Source organism: Polyodon spathula, chromosome 23 (genome assembly GCF_017654505.1).
Source record: "Polyodon spathula isolate WHYD16114869_AA chromosome 23, ASM1765450v1, whole genome shotgun sequence".
NCBI lineage: Eukaryota > Metazoa > Chordata > Actinopteri > Acipenseriformes > Polyodontidae > Polyodon > Polyodon spathula.
The window spans coordinates 5,512,178-5,523,747 of NC_054556.1; the positions used below are offsets into that span (position 1 = coordinate 5,512,178).

Here is an 11,570-nt window from a genome sequence, read left to right on the forward strand (position 1 = left end):
TTATTGTTAGATGCTCTAGAATATTTCAGGGTGTTGGTAGCCTGCAGAATATGGTACTTACCTTAGAAATACAATGTCACTTTTTTTCTATCTTTGTGTAGAACGTGGGCATTCACCATCTATCTGCCCCCCAGCATAAAGCTGAGCTGTGATGTGCTGCCATTTACTATATTGTTTGGTAAACACAAAACAAAATGAGCAAATTTGTTTGTCTATAACGTCAATGGAGCTTCCTGTTTTGTTATTATCGCTAATGTCCTGATAGTCACAGCAATCAAAATACATTCTCCTTAAAAAGGTCCCTTTAGACTTACAAACAGTTGGCAAAAAAGACGCCTTTCCTGGAAATGTTTTTTTGTGCTACCATATTTTTATAATCAGTGTTATACGTCTGCTTCACCTAAGTACAGTAATCTGTTTTGGAGACAGATGACCCGTTTCTAAAATCCTTACTATCCTACAGCACTCTAACTTTGTGGTTGAGTTTTAGAACTGGGCTGCCCTCATCTGGTAAAAATTTCCCTTTACAATTCAAGCACCTTTTTATTTGCAAAAGAAACCTTACAATACAGCCCTGAAGTTATACATAGTTGTTTACAAAACCATACAGCAAAAAAAAAACAAACAAAAAAAACAAACAAAACAAAACAAAAAACTATTGCAATAAGTTTCTGACATTTACCTGTTCTGTAAAATATGAATTGGCTCTGGGCGTGGTATTACGTTTCTTAAAGAAAACAAACAACATGATACAGCAGGTTTGCAACCCAGAGGGGAAAGCCACTTTTCATTGCAAATCCACTGACAACTAGCTGCCAGTGTGACAAGTCTCTTTTCAGACTGGTTTCAGTAGGAGAACAGTGGGGTATCAGTGATCTGCTTGCCACTAAGAGACTGGCCTTCAGAGAATTGTCATTAAGTACAGCACAGTTGAGGGTGACAGGAAAGGTCAGGGGTCAGGAGCGTGCTGACAGGGGTCACACAGGTCTGACAGAACGATTTACAACAACTACATTCTCCTTCGCAGCCATTCGAAAGGAAATGGTGGTGTTTTAAAACCAAGGACCAACTTTCCACAGTATTATTTATACAGTGACTTTCTCATCACAGACTAGTATTGACAGGGGACATGACTGACCTCGTATTTCATCGTCAACATACAGAGACATACAGCTCCCAGCACGATTTATATTCCAGGAAAGAGTGACCCTTTTACTAGCAAATTTGTGAACAGTGCCATGTAGTGACTGTCACTATCTGTTTATGTTTAGGGGTACCCTTTTTTAGAGTGTGAAAACATCTAATTAAAATGGCAAACAGATAAAAGATAAGGGAGCTGACTGAAGCACAACAGGGACACAAAAGCTCAACATCCTCTAACTGTCTGGTTAAAGGTTGCTGCCTGTTTTTGTGTAAATATGTTTAAACTGGTTTATTAGTTTACTGTTATATTCCATGATTCTGTTTTTGTACTGGTGAGCCTGTGCCAGTCATAGCTGGCATTGAATTGAAAACAATAAGTAAATAAAGAAAGTCATTGGTCATCACAATTGAAAATGCGATTCTCTAGATTTGGAATTGGGAATTGATTTAAAAAGAATTGACCCCATACCTGCTAAGCTACGTTGATGGCGATTCTAGATACTTGCTCTATATGACACAGGTACTGCAAGTCAAATTATCAGTCTTAAGAAGTATGTAAATAGTACAGATAAGGACAGGGCATCAACAAGCACAGAGTAATTAGCTGTGGACCAGCTTGTTTTACACATCCATATGCAACTGTTCTGCAAATATCAAGAAAAAAAAAGCTTGCAATGTTTGTGCTTCATGATCAACAGTGATGTAAATTTCTAATCTCACAGGCAATCATGTAAACCTGTGCCGTTGGCAGGAAAACTATAATACATATATACCTTCTGTTGATTTACGCAGGTAATAACTTTTTATAAATTCTGATAGCAATTGCATTGCAGATTAAAACACTTCTAATACAGTAACAGGTTTGAGCATGCCCGAATTATCATATAACACTGCCTTACTCAGACATATAGTATACAAACATAGCCAGGACTTGAGCCCTATACTGGAAAACTACTGCCCTGAATGTTGAAAAAGTGACGTAAGAGGAACGGTCAGGGAGTCTGGAGCGTGCTGACAGGGGTCACGTAGGTCTGACCAAACGATTTAGAACAACTACAGGGCCCTCCAACTTAGTGACCGGTTTATGGGCAATAAGTATAGGATATTGTTGGTCATGTTGAGAGTTTAATAAAACAAGCTGAGTCAAAGTGTCTTTATGCACAAGCCATAATAGTACCTAGAAACCCCAGTCACGCACCTGATGTTTGCCTAGCCGCTTCGTGCTGACCCTTTTTTCACCTCTTCCTCTCAAATCTCTACTTCCCTCACTCTTGTTACTATGTTTCCCTTTGGATGTTGTACTTCATTAATTTTCACCAAATTCTGGTACTTTGTATGGCTGGCTATTGGTTATCTTTCGATTCAGTTAGCCCAGTACTTCATTTCACGTCTCTTGTTTCGCATGTTATTTTCTTCAGCGGTACTGGTTTTAGTATTGCTTTTGTTTTCCTTCCTTTTCACCTGCCCAGTCTCCCCCCTTATACAGAATCCCATCCGAACTGCCGAACCGTTCTGTCTCCCACGGTATTACTATCACACTACCCAACGTTGGGGCCTGGTGTTACCTAGCAACAGCAGAACAGGGACTCCAGAGAATTCCATCGCAGCACTATATCACCTTTCTTTAGCGGGCTCCGACTGATCTGTTTGAATGACCCTTACAAAAGTTAGCACAGTCATTTTGTAGTTAACTCTGTTTTCCCCATATTACCATGTTTACAACGATTATACTTAAAAAAACACTTGCCTGTGCTTTATGGTTATAGAATTATGACCAGAGTTATGCTGTATCTTGTAAATGCATGCATACAAATATACAAGTTGTAATTATTATACATGACGTAACTCTACAATACTCTTTCTGCAGATTGATACATTAAACTTGGAGGTAGAGGTGCTGGAAGCATATACACTCATTCACGTGAGCAAGCAAATAGTTTCATGGATTCTATTCAAAAACAGACCGAGGAAGGTAGATCTACTACATTAAATAAACTGTATTCGACAACTGAAAACTCAACAGTTGGTTTCATAACAATGTCCACTATGGTCATGGAAGCAGGTTTATTGCAAAACATTAAATACAGAAATAATTATCTGCGAGTATACAAAACACACAGAGAAATCACAAAAATAAGGTTCAGTGTACAACTTGCCTTATTATAGAGCGTCAAGTAAACTACATTTATTTCACAACAATAAAATCCGTGTATTTACAAAATTATTATTATTATTATTATTATTATTATTATTATTATTATTATTATTATTATTATTATTATTAAAAAATTGTGTACAAAACAAATAAACAAACAAACAAATAAATAAATAAATAAGGATCACCCCAACACGTCTTGCCATTGAGAAACCGCGAGTCCTAGTTGTATACAGATGGTAAGATGTCGGAGCGCACATACGTAGTTCATAAACTAGGACTTTACTACCTGTTACCTTATAGAACAGCTCTGCAAGGAAGTGTCCGCATTTTACACAGGACGCGTATAAAGTCAGGTTTTGTGTGTAAGTAGCCTGCGTTTTATTTTAACAATATTAAACCAAACCATTCTTCGATATGTTCTACAGTTTTACAGGATACACACAAGCAAGTCCCAAACACATATTTGGAAAATCTGATGTTTGCTCTGGAACTTGAAGCCAGTTCTGAAAAACAAGACTATGATGATCCCTTGGCAATGATTCTGTGAGAATTGAATTATGTTGTACTGGTCTTCTGTTGGTGTTGGGTCTTTTTATCGCTCTACGGGGAAGCATAGAAATACAATATATCGCTTCTTTCTGTACAGTGTGTCACACATACATTTGCAGAGGACTTTCTTTACCTATGAAGCATATCAGTTCATATCAGTTATGTGTACACTGAATGGACTCGCTTATTCATCTGGCGGTAAATCAAACTTTTCTGTTTGGGCATGCGCATACAGTAGGTGTGCGGTAGGTAATGGTGAACACTTTTACTTGTTAGTCACGGCCATGCTTGTTTATTTAAGAACTGTGTAATCATGGTTTTCTTGTACCACTGCCATGTCGGCAGTTAAGTTAATTATTTGTATGTATTCATAAAAAAAAACAAAAAAAACAAACAAACAAAAAAACTTTACTTTTCAAAAAAGGGTGTCCTTGCAGTAAGTTGCCTGCCTCACTACAACTCTAAGCAAACTTGATTGTAGAGCTTGCTCTGTCTGATAGAATTTAACCTCTTTTATTACCCCCCCAGTCTGACACCTTGTATAACTGTCAGATTTGTTTATGGGATTTTTTTTTTAATCCTTTTAAAATGATCCAGCTTTTCAAACAAGATGTTGAAGTAATATTACCTTTATTTTTGCAATGTGTATTTAAAAAAGAAACAAAAAAGCAGACTTTTTATGTGCAAATGTGCTTTATTAAAAAAAGCGTCAATATTGATTAGAAAATATCAGTATATGAGAACGAGCAATGGGTTAAAACATGTATGAAATCCTAATAGTTGGACAATATAGAATTAACACATAATAAGAACACATGTAATTATTTGGTGGGCTATGCAGGTGATGTTAGTATTATTCTGAAAACAGCCATCCAAAGCCAAGCTTCTATATCCATATTGCACGTATAAATTCCTCTCTTTTTAAATGAGTAGTTTAAACGTTTTTTTCAGATGGCAGTGTGAGCTGGCTGTCTTGATAAAACATAGCAGTATGTACAAACAAATTGAATGCACAAAAAAACCCGAACAGTTAAAGTTGCCACATGTTTTTATTTTAAAACCACTTTAGTGAAAAAGCACCGGTTCACGCAGAGTATCTATTTCCAAACAGTTCACCTGTATTCAGCATTATACTGGTGAAACACGTATCGTGATTGCTAATCTGGCACTAGATACCCTTTGAGAGTTACTTCACTAAATTTATTAAAACAGCACCACTCTTGCACAGCACCACTTAGATTGTAAGGTAACTACAGTTCATACTAAATGTATGTATATATGCCACATACAACCAAAAATTGTATTTCCCTTTAGCAAAATGCTCAAAGAAAGTATATGTGGATAAATATATATTACTAAGGTTTTGCAGTGCAGAAACGTCAGTTGACATTTTAAACAGTAATACAGTTGTTTGTTTGTTTTTTCTTTCTCTCCTGTCAGTAATGAAGTACATTTTGTTATCTGGGGTTTGTTCCAAGCATTATAACCTAGTGTCCCCCATCATTATCCTATTGATTTTTCTCTCTATTTTTTTTCTATTGATGTCTTGTCAACATCTTGTTCAAAGTTAGTTCCACACCTCTGCACTACATTCCAGAGCCTTCGTCTGTGTCGCTGTCGGGTTTCTAAAAAAAGAAAGCATTAAAGTTTGAGTTTAAAGATTCTTACAGGAATAAAACAAACAAAAAAAAAACAACCCTCCATTGCAGAGAAAAGGGGGTTAACATTACAGCTATTTCAAAATCAGACCCAGGGAGTGCCACTTGTTTGGTGTTTAGTAAGGCCCAAGGTGGAGGTGAATGTCTTATGTTTAATTTTTAGCCTGCTCTTTTGTCCTTTCAATCAGAAACCGTGTAATCCGCAAACACACACTACTGTAGCTGTCCATAACAAATACTCAGTCATAAAACTGAGCAAAAGTAAAATACTAATTTGACAGATGTCTGTTTTTCAATAGCTATAGGAGCAAAGAGAGCTATAAACTTAAGAAATAAAATGACACTAAAGGGTTCCCTCTTTTAAACTCCTCCATCAAAAGATGGACCCTGCTTCAGTGACTGTGTGTGTCTGTGTGCTTGACACACTCTGAATGTTGAACAAATACCTAATACCTGCATTTTTTGGTTTGGACTTGAAGCTTGATGTGTTCCTTCAAGCATAAATGGTCTGTTTGCGTCTTGGTTCCTTTCAAGCCTTTTGAATAGTGTCTGATGCGCGCAGCACGTTTAAACACATTGTATACCATCGGGTTAAAAGGGTCATTTTCCCGAGTCGTTCTTGTGTAATGAAAGCATGTGAGCTATTAGGTTTTCTGCAGTCTCTCCTAACTGGTTTCTAGTTACTCGCTGTTTGAACAGAGCTGCACATGCAGTACAAAGGTAAAAGCCATCAAGTAAGGTGGAGCGAATGGCTTACTGTACCTGCTGCTTCCCAGGCTTCGGACCACCATCAGTTTTTGAATGTCGGGTTTCTTCCTGTGGAGTAAATAAGAAAAATAACACAAGTCTTTTTGCAATTGTTTTCCCTTTGTTATTAGAAGGTATAGGTAAATGCTATTTTAAGTAATCGTAGACCTGCAACAATTACCAAGTATATACACTAGACTGTATTGTATATGACTGGGCTGTTCAAATTGAATCAGGTAACAGCAAGTTCATTTCACACAGCCTTGTCTTGCATAGTTCCCGCAGATTGATTCTTTTAAAATTGCTAGTTTCTAAAATAACATATACAAATTAAAAAGCAGTACATATCCCACTGAACCTATTCAAAGGTGGACGTTGTTCACAAAGCTGCATTTTAGCTCTGTCGGTTTCTATGATTAAATACAACTTTATATTCAAGGAGCCATTCCAGCAATTTTATATTCAAGGACTGTTAAAGTCTATTGCTCTTTCATGAACCCCGTTGGGAATAGGTTACAACACAGCATATTCTACTGAGTTTCCTATTAAAACCTGAGGTTGCAAACCAACAGCTCCCTTGGTACATGTCTGTAGTTGCATGCATATAGTACTTATTGCAATTTAATTTCAGTTTCACAGTTTAGTTTGTTAGTGTTTCATATTCCAGTGTGTTGTTCTTACAGACTGATTCTCTATAGCACTCACAGTGACAGACTGTGATTCTGTATTGTACTTGCATTGACAGACTGTGATTCTGTATTGTACTTGCATTGACAGACTGTGATTCTGTATTGTACTTGCATTGACAGACTGTGATTCTGTATTGTACTTGCATTGACAGACTGTGATTCTGTATTGTACTTGCATTGACAGACTGTGATTCTGTATTGTACTTGCATTGACAGACTGATTCTGTATTGTACTTGCATTGACAGACTGTGATTCTGTATTGTACTCACATTGACAGACTGTGATTCCAGGAGCTCCTCAGACTCACTTTCTTCATTGCTGCATCCTGCTTTATAACATTCAGATGAGCGTTCCTCTCTCCCCTTGGACAGGAATTCAGCAGCAGTGGACTTTTTCAGCACAGCTTAACACACGTTACAGCAATGCATCAGTAGGGATGTGATTGTTGACGTTGATGGGTATTATATTTATGCATGCAATATAAGCATGTGCACCCTCTTGTAGGGTTTATTTTATTTAGAGATTTAAATAGTCATCAGATTTTGCACAAATGACAGCATTGTGCCTTTATTAGCAAAGGATAAGTCCCTGCGAGAACTGGAGAAAGCAGAACTGTAGTGGAGCTGTTCCCTTGCTCTGGCATCAGACTTATTTATTGCATGCAGTTTGAAATCGGTGATACAGTTAAGTATGTTTTAAGTTCAGATTTCCATATTATCCTTCAGCTGAAACTTGATCTGCTATAATTTCAGTGAGCTGTAAAAGGTGGTATCTTACCTGCACTGGTGATGTAGACTGTGAGCAGCATTACAAGCAAAGGCAATGCCATCTGTAAGGTTCTGAGTGCCATCTCTTCTTCGATTCATAGATTTGTCCCCAAAACCTGCAGACTTTTACAGTATCTGTGCGCAGGCCACGCCTCTGGGTGGTAACAACCTTCCAGGTGTGCTAAGCCCCGCCCCAATGGAACATCGCCTTAATTATTCGTGGCTTTTAGAACTTTATTTTTCTGCCTTTACTCGGGTTGGCATCTTACAAGCAGCATTAGTTATTAGTGCACATCAACTGGGCTGTAAGATTTCTATTGTTCTTTTGTTACCTGTATTTGCCTCCTTGCTTTAAGCAATCTGAAGATATTGTTGACCTTCAGTGTTGCAGCTATAACATGGGGAGTACTGAATTTCTTTCTTTTCTATGTGGTTTGGTGACAAAATCTCACAACTTGATTACGTTTTAAACGAAATAAATCAATCTATTATTTGAATGGAATGAATGTCACGGAAGGTTTGTGTTATTTGGTTTTAGGTGTGTCTTACTTAAACAGTTATTTATTTGGCAGTTGGTATGTATGATAAAAACGGTTGGACTGGTATACATAGTATTCAATCATACAATGTAATCAGTGTAGCAAAATGTAAACTATTTCATCGGTGCCCTTATAAAAGTTTCTCTTAGTAAAAGCATATCAAATTGTAATAAAGCACATTGAAAGTATAGTAAAGCATAGGTAAGCATTGTAAAGCATGTTAAAAAAAACAAACAAACAAAAAAAACATCAGTATGGATTCCGGTAAGCTGAATGCAATTAAAAAATAAGTTGCTTTTAATAATCCATGGTAGTTACAGATACTCTGGGGGGACGGTTCCTCGTGTCCTCTGTTCTTAGAACCAGCAGTTCAAAGAAACCCCTGCATTAAATGGTTGGTCTTCAGAAACTGAAAACATTTTTATACCGCAAACAAACAATTCATCTCTTTTGGAATGTAACTTCCAAAACGTTGGCAGGCGTCCCTGCTGCATGATACAATCCAAAGATATTGGTGAACGAATAACAAGGGTATTGATTGATTTGTAACCGTAGTACAGCAATCATGGATTTAGTTGTAATGATTTTTTTTTTTTGGCATTGACTTTGGCCAAGAACACTCACTTTACATTTCTTTTAGCATATGCACATTTGTAGGTTCCCAAGCTTTCTTAGCTCAAGGCTCCCCATGACATTAGGCATCCTGGCTGAGGATCCCACTCGAAATTGATATCTTTACTGAGAGAGGTTATTCGTTTGTAGCAGTAGAAGTGCTGTGGCTTTCATTACATTCAGAGTCTTTTCTCGAAGGTTTGAGAAAGCACTCCATAATTACTATTCTGTTGTACACTGCCAGACTGCAGGAGTGGTGTGGTTTATTTGATTTATGCAGGTGGAAGAAAATATATCAAGAACTGTGTAGTATTATTATTATTACCCCCTGTATTATTTTCCATTAATGAAATTCTAGGCTAATTCTAGGGCAGTATAGTAATGCTGCACTAAAACAATTTTGTTCTTGCTTAGCAGGGCAAAATAAATCTGATACAGAACATTCTTAGAAGACTGGAGAATGATAATGCATTTTCCAAGTAAAAGACTTTGTGAGCATTCAGTTACAAGCAAAAATGCGGGTGGTTAGAAACAAACAGCAAGAGAGTTCTGAGTCTGTGTAATATTAATCTCAGTAGATTAGAACGGTATGAAATACTAAACCAAAGCCCCAAGAAATGAAACCAGTCTCCTTCATTTGAGCACAAAGATGAAGGTTTTTCTAATGGATGTTATTCGAGTGCACAGCACAGGCACAGTCGTAGTCGGTGACGCTGCTGTGGAGGAAAGAGAAATAGGGTATGTTCCCGATCCTTATATAGCAATTGCATTATTTGTCCACCAGGTGGCACAGAACAAGCAGAAAAGCATTTGATTAAAACTAGAATTGCATAGCTGTTTGATTTTAAGACCAACCAGTTTTTACTGTAGTATAAAGATGATTAAAAACCCTTAAAAATAAATAAATAAATAAATAAACAAACATAGAAATATGTGCAACATGTATGTTTATATAATTCTGTTAATGACACTTTGTTACTTGACTAAATACTGTATTAAGAACATACACTCTTTGAAAAATCACTTTCAAGCAAGTACAGTTGCAGGTTGTATTTGTTATTCTGCAATGCAAATATATAAAGCAGTATATTTATAAGAAATTGAGAAATGAAAGGGGTGTTATGGGTGGATAAGAAGGTTTTGTTATTCAGCATTAAGTAGTCATCATCAGTATTTATATATATAATATATATATATATATATATATATATATATATATATATATATATATATTATATATATATATATATATACACACACAGAGTGTCTCTTTCTCTCTCTGTAGAGACATACTATATATATATATATATATACTATATATGTGTGTGTGTGTGTGTGTGTGTGTGTGAATACCTTAAACATGCAACACATTGGTCATTCACAATACTAGTGTAGCTTTACAATAGGTAATGGTTCCCATATAAAACTATTAAAAGAACAACACAGTTTTCTTAGAAAAAGCTATTGTATTCTTGTAAAGTTTGAAGACACTCTTGGAATATGTAGTTATATTGGAGACAGTATAACTTGCTTGGTAATGACATATAGATGAACACAGGTAAAAAAAAAAAAAAAAAAAAAACCCTAACTGCATGCAATTACTTTTAGTAGGACAGAGCTTTGGTTTTGATAATACCTTTTAATAGTGTTGGCTCAATATGTTTATGTAACACAGTATCTTATACCACTGCATAGGTACATATATTCAACTGATCCTTTATGTAGACCAGCACGGCATATCATAGTCTACAGTTTTGTTACAGATTTGTAGGTTATGTTAAAGATACAGTCTGTAATTGTGCATATGGTTAATGCTGTTGTTAAAGTAATGCTGTGATTGAAGCACACTGTATTGGTGGTTATGTGTGTCACAGATGAGAAATACCATTTCCTGTACTTTCTAATTATCTGCTTCTTTGTTGTCATGATTGTGTGTAGATATACTTCATGTATTGCTGGTGAGATTATAGGATTAGTGAATTTATGCTGCGGTTTATGTTTTCCTGTGCGTAGTGTTATCATGATGAATCAACATTGTCTTAGTATGTTAAGTGTTTCTTAAAGTATACATAGCAGGGTTCTGAAAAATATAGTTGTGCTACAACACACACATTGTTCTCTGGGCTGTGGGAACATCCAATCCAGTTTCCGGAGGGCTGATGTGTGTGTCTTTTTTTTTTTTTTTTTTTTTTTTTTTTTTTTTTAGCAAATACAGTGGTGGTTCCCCCCCCATATAGAATGTCATAGACCGACCCCCATACAGAATGACATACACCCACCTTCCAAATAGAATGACATACAACGACCCCAATAAATAGAATCTGTATCTGGCTGCGGTTTGTCTTACTGTATCTGGCTGGGGGTTATATTACTGTATCTGGTTGGGGGTTGTCTTACTGTATCTGGCTGGGGGTTATCTTACTGTATCTGGCTGGGGGAGTTATCTTACTCTGTCTGGAGGGGGGTTATCTTACTGTATCTGGCTGGGGGTTATCTTACTGTATCTGGTTGGGGGTTATCTTACTGTATCTGGATAGGGATTATATTACTGTATCTGGTAGGGGGTTATCTTACTGTATCTGGCTGGGGGAGTTATCTTACTGTATCTGGAGGGGTGTTATATTACTGTATCTGGGCAGGTTATGTTACTGTATGTGGTGGGGGGATCATATTGAATAATGCAGTCAGTGTATTGCATCACCACACA

The 11,570-nt window shown here is 36.7% G+C and overlaps 1 long non-coding RNA gene across 1 annotated transcript; it reads right to left on the minus strand.

The window, feature by feature from the left end:
- Positions 1-4,609: 4,609 nt before the first annotated feature.
- LOC121297787 lies at positions 4,610-7,340 on the minus strand. The gene is made up of 3 exons (XR_005947215.1): positions 7,215-7,340; positions 6,271-6,324; positions 4,610-5,475 (listed from the first exon to the last, which is right to left on the minus strand). It is a non-coding gene; the product is annotated as an uncharacterized LOC121297787 (long non-coding RNA).
- Between the last annotated feature and the right edge of the window lie 4,230 nt (positions 7,341-11,570).